The 13,367-nt window shown below is 41.6% G+C and overlaps 1 protein-coding gene across 1 annotated transcript in view; it reads left to right on the top strand.

Moving 5' to 3' along the window:
* Positions 1-13,367, top strand: part of LOC126273226 (Down syndrome cell adhesion molecule-like protein Dscam2) — a 376,826-nt gene that overhangs the window by 314,016 nt on the left and 49,443 nt on the right. The gene's annotated exons all lie outside the window — the stretch shown is intronic.

Raw genomic sequence — 13,367 nt, forward strand, 5'->3', positions numbered from 1 at the left:
AGTCATATTGGAACAGGAAGTATAAAAACAAACTTTATTTGAAAATCAGAAGATGAAACTGATCATCAGGAGTAAATAATATTGAATGCTACCTTGGCCACTAAAAGTTTCTTATCCAAGTATATTTTGGTAAATATTAAAAATATAAAAGATAGCAGTTCTGAAATGCATAGGTTTGTCAATGCATTTAGTAATGACTTCAATATTTAGAAGATGACAACCAAAAAATAAAAATTGTATTGACTGATTGTTGTGGTTGTGGTCTTCAGTCCAGAGACTGGTTTGATGCAGCTCTCCATGCTACTCTATCCTGTAGATGCTTCTTAATTTCCAAATGCCTATTGCACCCTGCATCCTTCTGAATCTGCTTAATGTATTCAACTCTTGGTCTCCCTCTATGATTTTTACCCTCCACATTGCCTTCCAAACTAATTAGTTAGTTAGTTAGTTGGTGGTGCCTCAGAACATGTCCTACCAACCGATCCCTCCTTCTAGTCAAGTTGTGCCACAAACTCCTCTTCTCCCCAATTCTATTCAGTACCTCCTCATTAGTTATGCGATCTACCCATCTAATCTTCAGCATTTTCTGTAGCACCACATTTCGAAAGCTTCTATTCTCTTCTTCTCCGAACTATTTATCATCCTTGTTTCACATACATACATAGCTACACTCCATACAAATACTTTTAGAAAAGACTTCTTGACAGTTAAGTCTATACTCAATGTTAACAAATTTCTCTTCTGCAGAGACGCTTTTCTTGCCATAGTCAGTCTACATTTTATATCCTCCATACTTCGACCATCATCAGTTATTTTTCTCCCCAAATAGCAAAACTCATCTATTACTTTAAGTGTCTCACTTCATAATCTAATTCTCTCAGCATCACCTTATTTAGTTAGACTACATGCCATTATTGTCATTTTGCTTTTCTTGATGTTCATCTTATAGCCTCCTTTCAAACCACTGTCCATTCTGTCAAACTGCTCTTCCAGGTTTGTATTGATCACATTGTTGAATAGATCCCCAGCACAACAAATCTTATGAGTGTGTCTTGGTTTTTCTTCATTCTTGCTTTCAATACCAAGCACAATGCCAGGATTGTCTCTCTGGTGTCATTACCTTTCATAAGGCAAACAGGGCATCACCAAACAATTCCTCCATTTTCTTTTCCATTCTTCTGTATGAGTACAAGAGAAGAAAATTTGCAACTCACCATATTGCAGAGATGCTGAGCCACGATAGGCAGAATAAAAATATTCACACAATCACAGCTTTCGGCCATTAAGGCCTTTGTCAGCAGTAGACACACATACACACATGCACACACGCACTCACGCAAGCACAACTTGCACACACATCTGCAGTCTCAGAGAGCTGAAACTAAACTGCAAGCAGCAGCACCAGTACATGATGGGAGTGGTGACTGGGTGGGTGTAAGGAGGAGGCTGGGGCAGGGAGGGGGGAGGGATAGTAAAGTGGGAGTAGCAGACAGGGTCTCACTGAAGCCTTCACTGAACGTAATTATCCTCTCATCCTTATACAGAAACAAATCTCCTGTGCCTTATCTTTCCAGTCCCCAACCACTTCCCAAAGTCCCACAGTGCACCCACAGAGGAGCATTTCCCTCGTAATCCAGTACCATTCGGGACTGGAGCAACTGAATTACATTCTCGCCAGGGTTTCTATTACCTCCCGTCATGCCCTGAAATGAGAAATGTCCTACCCACTATCCTTCCCACCCCTCCTACCGTGGTATTCCACCATCCACCAAACCTACACACTATACTCGTCCATCCTTACACAACCACTGCTCCCAATCGCTTACCTCATGGCTCATACCCCTGTAATAGACCTACATGCAAGACCTGTCCCATAGATCCTCCTACCACCACCTACTCCAGTCCAGTCACTAACATTACCTATCACATCAAAGGCAGGGCTACCTGTGAAACCAGTCATGTTATCTACAAGCTAAGCTGCAACCACTGTACTGCATTCTACATAGGCACGACAACCAACAAGCTGTCTGTCCACATGATTGGCCACTGACAAACTGTGGCCAAAAAAGAAGTACACCACCCTGTAGCTGAACACACTGCCAAACATGATACCCCTCATCTCAATGACTGCTTCACAGCCTGTGCCATATGGATCCTTCCCACCAACACCAGCTTTTCTGAATTGTGCAGATGGGAACTTTCCCTGCAATACATCGTACCTTCCCATAACCCTCCTGGCCTCTACCTTCGTTAGTCACTGTCCTCACCCATCCAGCCCCCTCCCTGTTCCCATTCCAGCACTACACAGCCGTCATTTGACCGCCACACCCAGTCTTTTAATTTCTTTTATTTTTATTTTTATTTCTCTCCTTTCCACTATTTACCCCTCTACACCCTCACTCCTACACTCTGTCTAAACTGCAACACTTCACTGTATGCCACTCCCACCTTACTATCCCTCCCCCTCCCCACCCTAGCCTCCTCCATACCCCCACCCAGTCGCCACTCCCATATGCACTGGTGCTGCTGCCCGCAGTGTAGTTTCAGCTTTCTGAGACTGCAGATGTGTGTGAAAGTTGTGCTTGCGTGTGTGTGTGTGTGTCTGTCTGTGTGTGTGTGTGTGTGTGTCTACAGCTGACAAAGGCCTTAATGGCCGAAAGCTATGATTGTGTGAATCTTTTTATTGTGCCTATCGAGGCTCAGCATCTCCATTATGTGGTGAGTGGCAACTTTCCTTCTCACGTATTGTTACATTCCATCCTGGATTTTCCATTCTTCTGTATATTATTTGTGTCAGCAACTTCAATGCATGAGCTGTTCAGCTGACTGTGCGATAGTTCTCACACTTATCTGCTCTTCTTTCTTCAAAACTGAATGGATGATATCTACTGTCACATATATTCCCAACCCTGCATTTCGCGTGCACGCGTGCACACACACACACACACACACACACACACACACACACACACACACACACACACACACACACTCTCTTCCCTTTCTTGCTAGTGAGTTCAGAAATTCCAGTGGAATGTCAAGTCCTCTCCCTCATAGAGACCTTCATTGTACTCTTTCCACCTATCTACTCTTTCCTCTGTATTTAACAGTCGAATTCCCATTGCACTCGTAATGTTATCACCCATTCTTTTAATTCATCAAAATTCTTTCGGCTTTTCTATAAGCTGAGTCAGGCCTTCCAACAGTCATTTCTTTTTTCATTTCTTCACATTTTTCCTGCAACCATTTCGTGTTGGTTACTCTGCATTTTCTGTTTATTTCATTCGTATGTGATTTATATTTCTGTTATTCTGTGGACATTTATGTATTTCCTTCTTTCATCAGTCAGTTGAAGTATTTCTTTTGTTAGTCAAGGTGTCTTCAGAGTTATCTTCCTTGTACCTCTGTCTGACTGCCCAACATCTGTGATTGCCCTTTCTAGACACTCCTCATCAACTGGCCTGCCTACAGTGGTGTTCTCTATCATAGTATCCACATTCTTAACATACTTTAAATATGTCTCATCATTCCTAAGTACTTCAGTATTGCAATTCCTTCCTCAATAAATCTTCTGGGCGATTCTCTTAAATTTCAGTCTATTCTTCAATATTACTAAATTATCTGTCTGGACCTGGATACCCCTACAATCCAGTATCTGATTTAGGAATCTGCCCTGATTTGTATCTGTAATTCGTCTGGGTGTTTTCCAATTATACCTTCCCCTCTTGGAATTCTGTAACAGAGCATTTGCTATTACCATCTGAAATTTATTGCAGAACTCAATTATTCTTTCTCCTCCCTCATTCCTACTGCCAAGCCCATATTCTCCCATAACCCTTTCTTCTATCCCTTCCCCTACATCCGCATTCTAATCCCCAATGACTATTAGCTTATCATCTCCCTTTACATACTGAATTATCCACCCAGTACCCTCATAAGCTTCTCTATCTCTTCATCTCCTTGCAAAGCGAACATGTATTCTAGAACTATAGTTGTCGGCTTCCATGTGCTGTCAAATCTGCTGAGAATACCCCTATCATTGAACTGTTTGTACACTCCTGGAAATGGAAAAAAGAACACATTGACACCGGTGTGTCAGACCCACCATACTTGCTCCGGACACTGCGAGAGGGCTGTACAAGCAATGATCACACGCCCGGCACAGCGGACACACCAGGAACCGTGGTGTTGGCCGTCGAATGGCGCTAGCTGCGCAGCATTTGTGCACCGCCGCCGTCAGTGTCAGCCAATTTGCCGTGGCATACGGAGCTCCATCGCAGTCTTTAACACTGGTAGCATGCCGCGACAGCGTGGACGTGAACCGTATGTGCAGTTGACGGACTTTGAGCGAGGGCGTATAGTGGGCATGCGGGAGGCCGGGTGGACGTACCGCCGAATTGCTCAATACGTGGGGCGTGAGGTCTCCACAGTACATCGATGCTGTCGCCAGTGGTCGGCGGAAGGTGCATGTGCCCGTCGACCTGGGTCCGGACCGCAGCGACGCACAGATGCACGCCAAGACCGTAGGATCCTACGCAGTGCCGTAGGGGACCGCACCACCACTTCCCAGCAAATTAGGGACACTGTTGCTCCTGGGGTATCAGCGAGGACCATTCGCAACCGTCTCCATGATGTTGGGCTATGGTCCCGCACACCATTAGGCCGTCTTCTGCTCACGCCCCAACATCGTGCAGCCCGCCACCAGTGGTGTCGTGACAGGCGTGAATGGAGGAACGAATGGAGACGTGTCGTCTTCAGCGATGAGAGTCGCTTCTGCCTTGGTGCCAATGATGGTCGTATGCATGTTTGGCACCGTGCAGGTGCGCGCCACAATCAGGACTGCATACGACCGAGGCACACAGAGCCAACACCTGGCATCATGGTGTGGGGAGCGATCTCCTACACTGGCCGTACACCTCTGGTGATCATAGAGGGGACACTGAATAGTGCACGGTACATCCAAACCGTCATCGAACCCATCGTTCTACCATTCCTAGACCGGCAAGGGAACTTGCTGTTCCAACAGGACAATGCACGTCCGCATGTATCCCGTGCCACCCAACATGCTCTAGAAGGTGTAAGTCAACTACCCTGGCCAGCAAGATCTCCAGATCTGTCCCCCATTGAGCATGTTTGGAACTGGATGAATCGTCATCTCACGCGGTCTGCACGTCCAGCACGAACGCTGGTCCAACTGAGGCACCAGGTGGAAATGGCATGGCAAGCCATTCCATAGGACTACATCCAGCATCTCTACGATCGTCTCCATGGGAGAATAGCAGCCTGCATTGCTGCGAAAGGTGGATATACACTGTACTAGTGCCGACATTGTGCATGCTCTGTTGCCTGTGTCTATGTGCCTGTGGTTCTGTCAGTGTGATCATGTGATGTATCTGACCCCAGCAATGTGTCAATAAAGTTTCCCCTTCCTGGGACAATGAATTCACGGTGTTCTTATTTCAATTTCCAGGAGTGTAGTAACTCACTCTCTGCATTTCTTTCCTATTCATAATGAATCCTACTCCATTATACCATTTTCTGCTGCTGTTGGTATTGCCCCATATTCGTCTGACCAGAAATTATCTTTTTTTCATATATCATCACTGATCCACACTGTATCTAGACTGAGCCTTTGCATTTCCATTTTTGGAGTTTCTAGCTTTTCTATTACTTTCAAACTTCTGACATTCCATGTTCTGACTCATTATTCCTTCATTGGCTATTCCATCTTTTTCTCAGGTTCACTTTCTCACTGGCAGTCTCCTCCCAGAGATCTGAATGGGGGACAAATCCAGAATCTTTTGCTAATAGAGGGACCATCATGAACTTTTTCAGTTGCAGGCCACATGTTCATTGGCTACACATTATGTGCCGTTAACGCAGTGGTTTCCGTTGCTTTCTGCATCCTCATGCCATCAATCATTGCAGATTCTTCTATCATTTACAGGCAGTTTCTGACCTCAAGGGCAGTGGAGTGCCCTGAACATCTATCAGCTCCTCTGCCATCTTTGACAAGGTTGTTGGCAGAGTGAGGGTGACTTCTTAAGTCTTTGTTCACAACTGCTGACAGTTTTTATTCAAAATTTAAACAGTGGCTGGGTTCTAATCTGGAAAGCAGGATGTTTTGGTTACTAGTCAGAGACACAGAGACACTTCCCTAGACCACGGACTCATAAGTGTTGCTATGTGAAGACAAAGTGAAAATTTCTCAGCCTAACAGTACACACTTCCAATTATTAGTTAAAAAATGATCATATTTTTACAAAGTTGCTGATGAGTCTTCGGGACTGTATGGCTATGGTCGAAGAAACTTTACAGTTCCTGATATTTCATCCAGAGCTGCGCTGGATGTCTTTGGATGTGCTCCTGGCAATGCTGAAAATTGCCGACAGATATTATTGCTAGGAGCACCTGCAAAGACGTCCACCGCAGCTCTGGGCAGAATTTCAGTAAGTGGAAAGTTTCTTCAACCACAGCCATACAGCCAGAAGACTTGTAAGCAACTATGACATCCGGACTTCATTGTATGATATTTTAGCAAAGTTATCTTTTTATTCAGTGCACCATTTCATTATTTTTCCAGCCCTTAGATTCCATCCCTGAAGAGTAATTGTGAGAAGTTTGGAAAACATCCAACTAAACTGTAAAACTTTTTTATTTATATGTGAAAGTAGGTGGAAAAAGTTATCTTTTTATTCAGTGCACCATTTCATTATTTTTCCAGCCCTTAGATTCCATCCCTGAAGAGTAATTGTGAGAAGTTTGGAAAACATCCAACTAAACTTTAAAACTTTTTTATTTATATGTGAGAGTAGGTGGAAAAAGTTATCTTTTTATTCAATGCACCATTTCATTATTTTTCCAGCTTTTAGATTCCATCCCTGAAGAGTAATTGTGAGAAGTTTGGAAAACATCCAACTAAACTATAAAACTTTTTTATTTATATGTGAGAGTAGGTGGAAGTCAGAGTACAGGAAATCTGATGATTATGGTGGATGGTTGAACAGTTGATATTTCATATCACTCAGTTTTTCCACTGTGCATTTACTTTTATAGACAGGACACGAAATATGACTTCCCCACTATTCTTTTACAATCCAGGCATCATATTAGCCATTTCTTCAGATAGTCCGTCCATAAGGCTATTGTGATAGTTACCAGTTATTGAAAAGCAAAGATGCCATGACTTACCAAACAAAAAATCTCTGGCAGATAGACACAATAAAAAACACACAAACACACACACAAATTTCAAGCTTTTGCAACCCACAGTTGCTTCATCATGGAAGAGGGAAAGAGAGGGAAAGACGAAAGGATGTAGGTTTTAAGGGAGAGGGTAAGGAGCCATTCCAATTCTGGGAGCGGAAAGACTTACCTTAGGGGGCAAAAAGGGACAGGTATACACTCGCGTGCACACCCACCCACACACCCCCACACACACACACACACACACACACACACACACACCACACACACACACCACACACACACACACACACACACACATCCATCCGCCCATATACAGACACAGGCAGACATATGTAAAGGCAAAGAGTTTGGGCAGAGATGTTAGTCGAGGCAGAAGTACAAAGGCAAAGATGTTGTTGAGTGACAACAAGTGATGTACGGGGGGAGGGGGGGGGGGGGACTTGAAATCAGCAGAGGTTGAGGCCTGGTGGGTAACGGGAAGAGAGGATATGTTGAAGGGCGAGTTCCCATCTCCGGAGTTCTGATAGGTTGATGTTAGTGGGCAGTATCCAGATAACCTGGATGGTGTAACACTGTGCCAAGATGTGCTGCCATGCACCAAGGCATGTTTACCCACAGGGTGATCCTCATTACCAACAAACACTGTATGCCTGTGTCCACTCATGTGAATGGACTGTTTGTTGCTGGTCATTCCCACATAGAAGGCTGCACAGTGTAGGCAAGTCAGTTGGTAAATCATGTGGGTGCTTTCACACATGGCTCTGCCTTTGATCGTGTACACCTTCCGGGTTACAGGACTGGAGTAGGTGGTGGTGGGAGGATTCATGGGACAGGTTTTACACCGGGGGCGGTTACAAGGGTAGGAGCCAGAGGGTTTGGGGATTTCATAGGGACGAACCAAGAGGTTATGAAGTTTAGGTGGATGGCGGAAAGACACTCTTGGTGGAGTGGGGAGGATTTCATGAAGGATGGATCCCATTTCAGTTATTGATTTAGACAAGGTAATCAATAGGAAGATTCAGTTTTGCTTCCAAGGAAACACTGTCCATGACATATCTGGATTATGAAAATGATTGTTGCCTTTTTTTCATGCAGGTCACCCAGCTTTCACTCACAGTGTTGATTACTGTTTCACTACTGCCTTAATGTTGGCGATTCATATCCCATTCACAATAACAAATTTATGCACAAATACAATAGAGTCCTCTGAGAAATTACTTCTCACATTTGCTTTTGGTCAACATTAAATGAAGATAGTGCTTATTTTTAAGTACTAATTACTTCTTAATATAAATTTAGTGTACTGCTTCCTCTGATATTGCTATGGCATCAGCTATTTCACATCTTTTTAATTTCTGTTGCTCCAGTACCATATTTTGCACTTTCCCAGTGTATTCATCTGTGTTTTTTTTTAGTTTTGGGATGTCACTCAACATCTCCAAAAGAAGCTTGGCATGCTTGAATTCAGCTGTATATTCGTTAACTGTTGAAAATCATGGAACAGACTCCTTATAAAACTTCACCAATTTGGATGAATTTATATTGGTGATAAACCATGTAACTCAAGAACTCAAAGAATGGTGTACTTGTTTATCTACACTGAAGCACCAAAGAAACTAGTATATGCATGTGTATGAGATATGTAAACTGGCAGAATATGGCACTGCGAACAGCAGCACGCATATAAGACAACAAGTGTCTGGCACTGTTGTTAGTTTGGTTACTGCTGCTGCTACAATGGCAGATTATCAAGGTTTAAATGAGTTTGAACATGGTGTCATATGAGCAATGGGACACAGCATCTCCGAGGCAATGATGAAGTGGGGATTTTTCCATACGAACATTTCACGAGTGTACCATGAATATCAGGAATTCTGTAAAACATCAAATCTCCAACATAGCAGTGGCCAGAAAAAGATTCTGCAAGAACTGGATTAATGACAACTGAAGAGAATTGTTCAATCTTGACAGAAGTACAGCCCTTCTGCAAATTGCTGCAGATTTCAATGTTGGGCTAGCAACAAGTGTCAGCGAATGAACCATTCAATGAAAGATCATCGATATGATCTTTCGGAGCCAAAGACCCACTCGTATACCCTTGATGACTGCACAACATAAAGCTTTAGCCTCGCCTTGGCCCATCAACACCAACATTGGACTGCTAATGACTGGAAACATGTTGCCTGGTCGGACGAGTCTCATTTCAGATTGTATCGAGCGTTTCAAATTGTATCGAGCGGATGGACATATACAGATATGGAGATGACCTCATGAATCCATGGGCTCTGCATGTCAGAAGGGCACTGTTCAAGGTGATGGACACTCTGTAATGGTGTGGTGCATGTGCAGTTGGAGCAGTATGGGACCCCTGATATGTCTAAATACGACTCTGACAGGTGATTCTGTCTGACAGACTTGGGCAATTCCAGCAGCACAATTCGACACCCCACACATCCAGAATTGCTACAGAGTGGCTCCAGGGACACTCTTCTGAGTTTAAACACTTCCGCTGGGCACCAAACTCCCCAGACATGACAATTATTGAGCATATCTGGGGTGCCTTGCAACGTGCTGTTCAGAAGAGATCTCCACCCCATTGTACACTTACAGATGCAGGATTAATGGTGTCAATTCCCTCCAGAACTACTTCAGACATTAGTCGAGTCCCTGCCACGTCATGTTGCAGCACTTCTGCATGCTTATGGGGGCCCTACACGGTATTAGGTAGGCGAACCAGTTTCTTTGGCTCTTCAGTGTGTTAGTACAAGAAAAACACACACACACACACACACACACACACACACACACACACACACACACACACACACACACACACACATGGCTGCCCACTTGTTCCCTCTCCGGGAACCTTAGCAGTTCTTTTGCAGCTGGCATTATTACATTTACAACTAATAATACAAAGCAATAAAATAAATAATTTACAACTTGTTAATAATTTTACACAACTTTTCATACATTTACTAATAGTCTAATAGTGAAGACAGAGGTCTGAGGTGACTAAAAACTGTCTAAGAGTCTGTGTAACTTGAAATTTGTTATTGATAATAAAGATGTTATTGAGGTCAGCAGGAGACATATCGTCTAGGAGATCCACCAGTGGAGTATTTGTAGGAATTATGCCATTTAGTGCTATGAGAAAGATATTTGTGTTATGTCCTCCCATGCGCCACCTGCACATGTTTATTTATTCATAAGCCTGTTAGCCAGTTTTCAAACTGCAAAAGGCACTGTCCACTGTTACATATGTATGTTATCGCTGTTGAAATACTGGTTGTATTACCCAATATGCAGCTGCATAAATGCACTTTGATTACACTTATGATATACAGGTTAAGTCAGTTATACTATAAAGAGTTGTTATATACACACGCTTAAGAGTAATAAGCATAGGAGCTGTTTGTTTAAAATTACTTATATCACTTATTACAAATTCATCAACAATGAGAAAAGCTTTTCTTTTCAGCTAGTTCCTTTTATAACTTTTCTAAACTTATTAGTTTTCAACTTCCTCATCCCACTGTGTAATTTGCAGAATTTATTTATTTAGTCTCATCGAGGGAATATTCAAATATTTCATGTTCCTAGTCCTATAAGAGTTAATTTCTGGTCTAGTATCATGTTTATCCCAACTGACCTTGTGTGCATAATAGTGTGAAAAATGTGTAGACATTGGACAGTCATCATATTGCTTTCAGTGAAATGAATTTTGCAAGCAGTATTGGCTGTTAAGACACATGCATCAAATAGCTTTCTTCTGGCAAAGAAAAACTCTTCTTGCTCTAGCAGAGTTAACCCACATAATTTTGTCATAGTTGATTTGCATGTGGAGGAAGGCATAATAAGTAAACAATAGTTGTTTTATACTAACATGAGTGTTTAATTTCCTGATTAGATAAAATTCATGGGATAGTTTGCTGTATAAATTATATTTACTTGTGTTCCAGTTTAATTTGGTATTGAGGTAGATACCTAATAATTTGACAGTGTCTTTGCCGTGGCAGGCATTACTTGCGCCTTTCAGGGAATATGCTGTACTCTTCAGTTTTGCTGTTGTCTGGTGTTAATTCATTTGCCTGAAACCAGGAAGATGACTTCTCCATTGTGAGTTCGGTAATTTCCTCCATAGCATTTGAGTCAGTATGGGAAGTGATAAATTGTGGTATCATCTGCATACATTACTGCTTTGTAAGGTAGTAGGCTAGGCTCATCATTAACAAAAGTAATGTACAAAACAGTTATGAGTACCGATCCGTAAGCACTCCTCTTAAGACCTTCAGAAAGTCTGATTTTTTGGTTTGTGTCTGTCAGGACCATTTGCATCCTACCGAAATAATCAGTTTTTAGTACATAGTAAAAAAATTATCACACTAAAATTTCACAATGCTCCAAACAAGGATATGAACATCCCATTTCTCTCTATCAACAATGAACTAGCACAGAATCCAAATTCTTAGAACTATAGCTGTAAAACAATGTAAAATGGAATAAAAATATTGACTGCCTTGAAGAAAAGCAAGACCTGTTCCCTTCTTTACTCACTAAAACCCTGCTGTAGTGAGGAAACAGTAAAGAAGGCATATCATGCCAACTTTCATTCTCACCTGAAATACCGCATCACTTTCTGGGGAAACTCTAAAGAAGCTGTCAGAACATTCAAACTGCAAAAAAGGCTCATTACAATCCAATTCATGAACAATGGCAGCCCACGCAGAATGAGCCATTGACGAGGTTGAAGTATTGTTCATTCCAAGCAATTGTTGCAGTACTTGCATACATGTAGTTTGCGCTTGTAGAAAGTTTATTATCTGTCACTTGTTTTTGTAGAATTTGTCATTTAGCACCATTATCACCCATGACAACTCAAACAGATAGGATTTTAAAAAATCACTAAATAACTCTCTGGATCATGTTTAATGCTCACAGTGGCTACAATGTTCTCAGCAGAGTGCTTTGAATACTACTGAATGCTCATTGGTTGTTGTAGAATGCATGTCATCAAGTGTGTAAACAAACCTTAACTTGACCCCTGTCTTTGATGACTCCATGTACATTATGGAAATCCTTATATTCTTTGAAATAAATGTAATAGGTAAGGATTGGAAAAAAACTCTGAGGTTCATGATCACATTATCAGACAAAACAAAAACTTACATATGAGCCAAATCAACACATCCCTATGCCAAAACTTTAATTCCCACATGGGAGTTAAACTTTATAACAAACTTCCCAAAAACATAACAGCAACTACTGAGGTCAGAACCTTCAGAAAATCTTGAAAGTCATATTATTGCATCCCTGCTTTTACTCTCTTGAAGAATATTTAAATTTATGAAAGTATATAAATATTTAATGTATGCAGTGTGTTATTGTAATTTTGAATAAGTGTGCATAGAAATCACTTTCACCTGACTACTTATAAACTGGTTATCCAATATCTTATGCATAAGCTGCTTTCATGCACAACTGTAGCTATAAAATACATTATACAATCAATTCAAGTATGATTTTTAATACTGCTAGTTTCATATGTGTTATTCCATAATGTTTCAGTTTATTTACAAGAATATTATGTGATATTGAGTCAAAGGCCTTTTCTTCCCCCAAATATCCTGCACTGCCTTAATTGTGGTCTGACCTTCATAAAATCCATATTGGGACTGATTTAAGAGGCGATTGTTCACAAAATATTCATTTAGTTGCTTTTTCATTATCACATCAGTGACTTTACGTAATATGGGGACTATAGAAAGCAGTCCATAAATTTCTGGTGATTCCCTATCTCCCTTTTTATGCACATATATACCACTACAGTTAGCTTTAAAAAGTCAGGAAAGACACTTTCTTCAAACATCTAGTTTATAAGGCTGTTCAGGGGATGGCTTATTAATTCTATAGTTTGTCTTACAATGTAGTTACTAAGTTTTACTTCCACATCTACTATATGCTTAGGGGAAACAGATTTACAGTCTAGCTGACAATTACTGTGTTAGCTGGCTTCAAATTTTCCACTCAGTGAGATAGCTAAGGCAAGTTCAATGTCATCATTGTCTACTGTCTCATCATTTTGCATGGTACAGTTCCCTTAACAGACAAAGCAGGTTACATTGATCTGAGCTAAATGGAATAGATAGAACACA

The sequence above is a fragment of the Schistocerca gregaria genome, chromosome 5 (genome assembly GCF_023897955.1).
Source record: "Schistocerca gregaria isolate iqSchGreg1 chromosome 5, iqSchGreg1.2, whole genome shotgun sequence".
Lineage (NCBI taxonomy): Eukaryota > Metazoa > Arthropoda > Insecta > Orthoptera > Acrididae > Schistocerca > Schistocerca gregaria.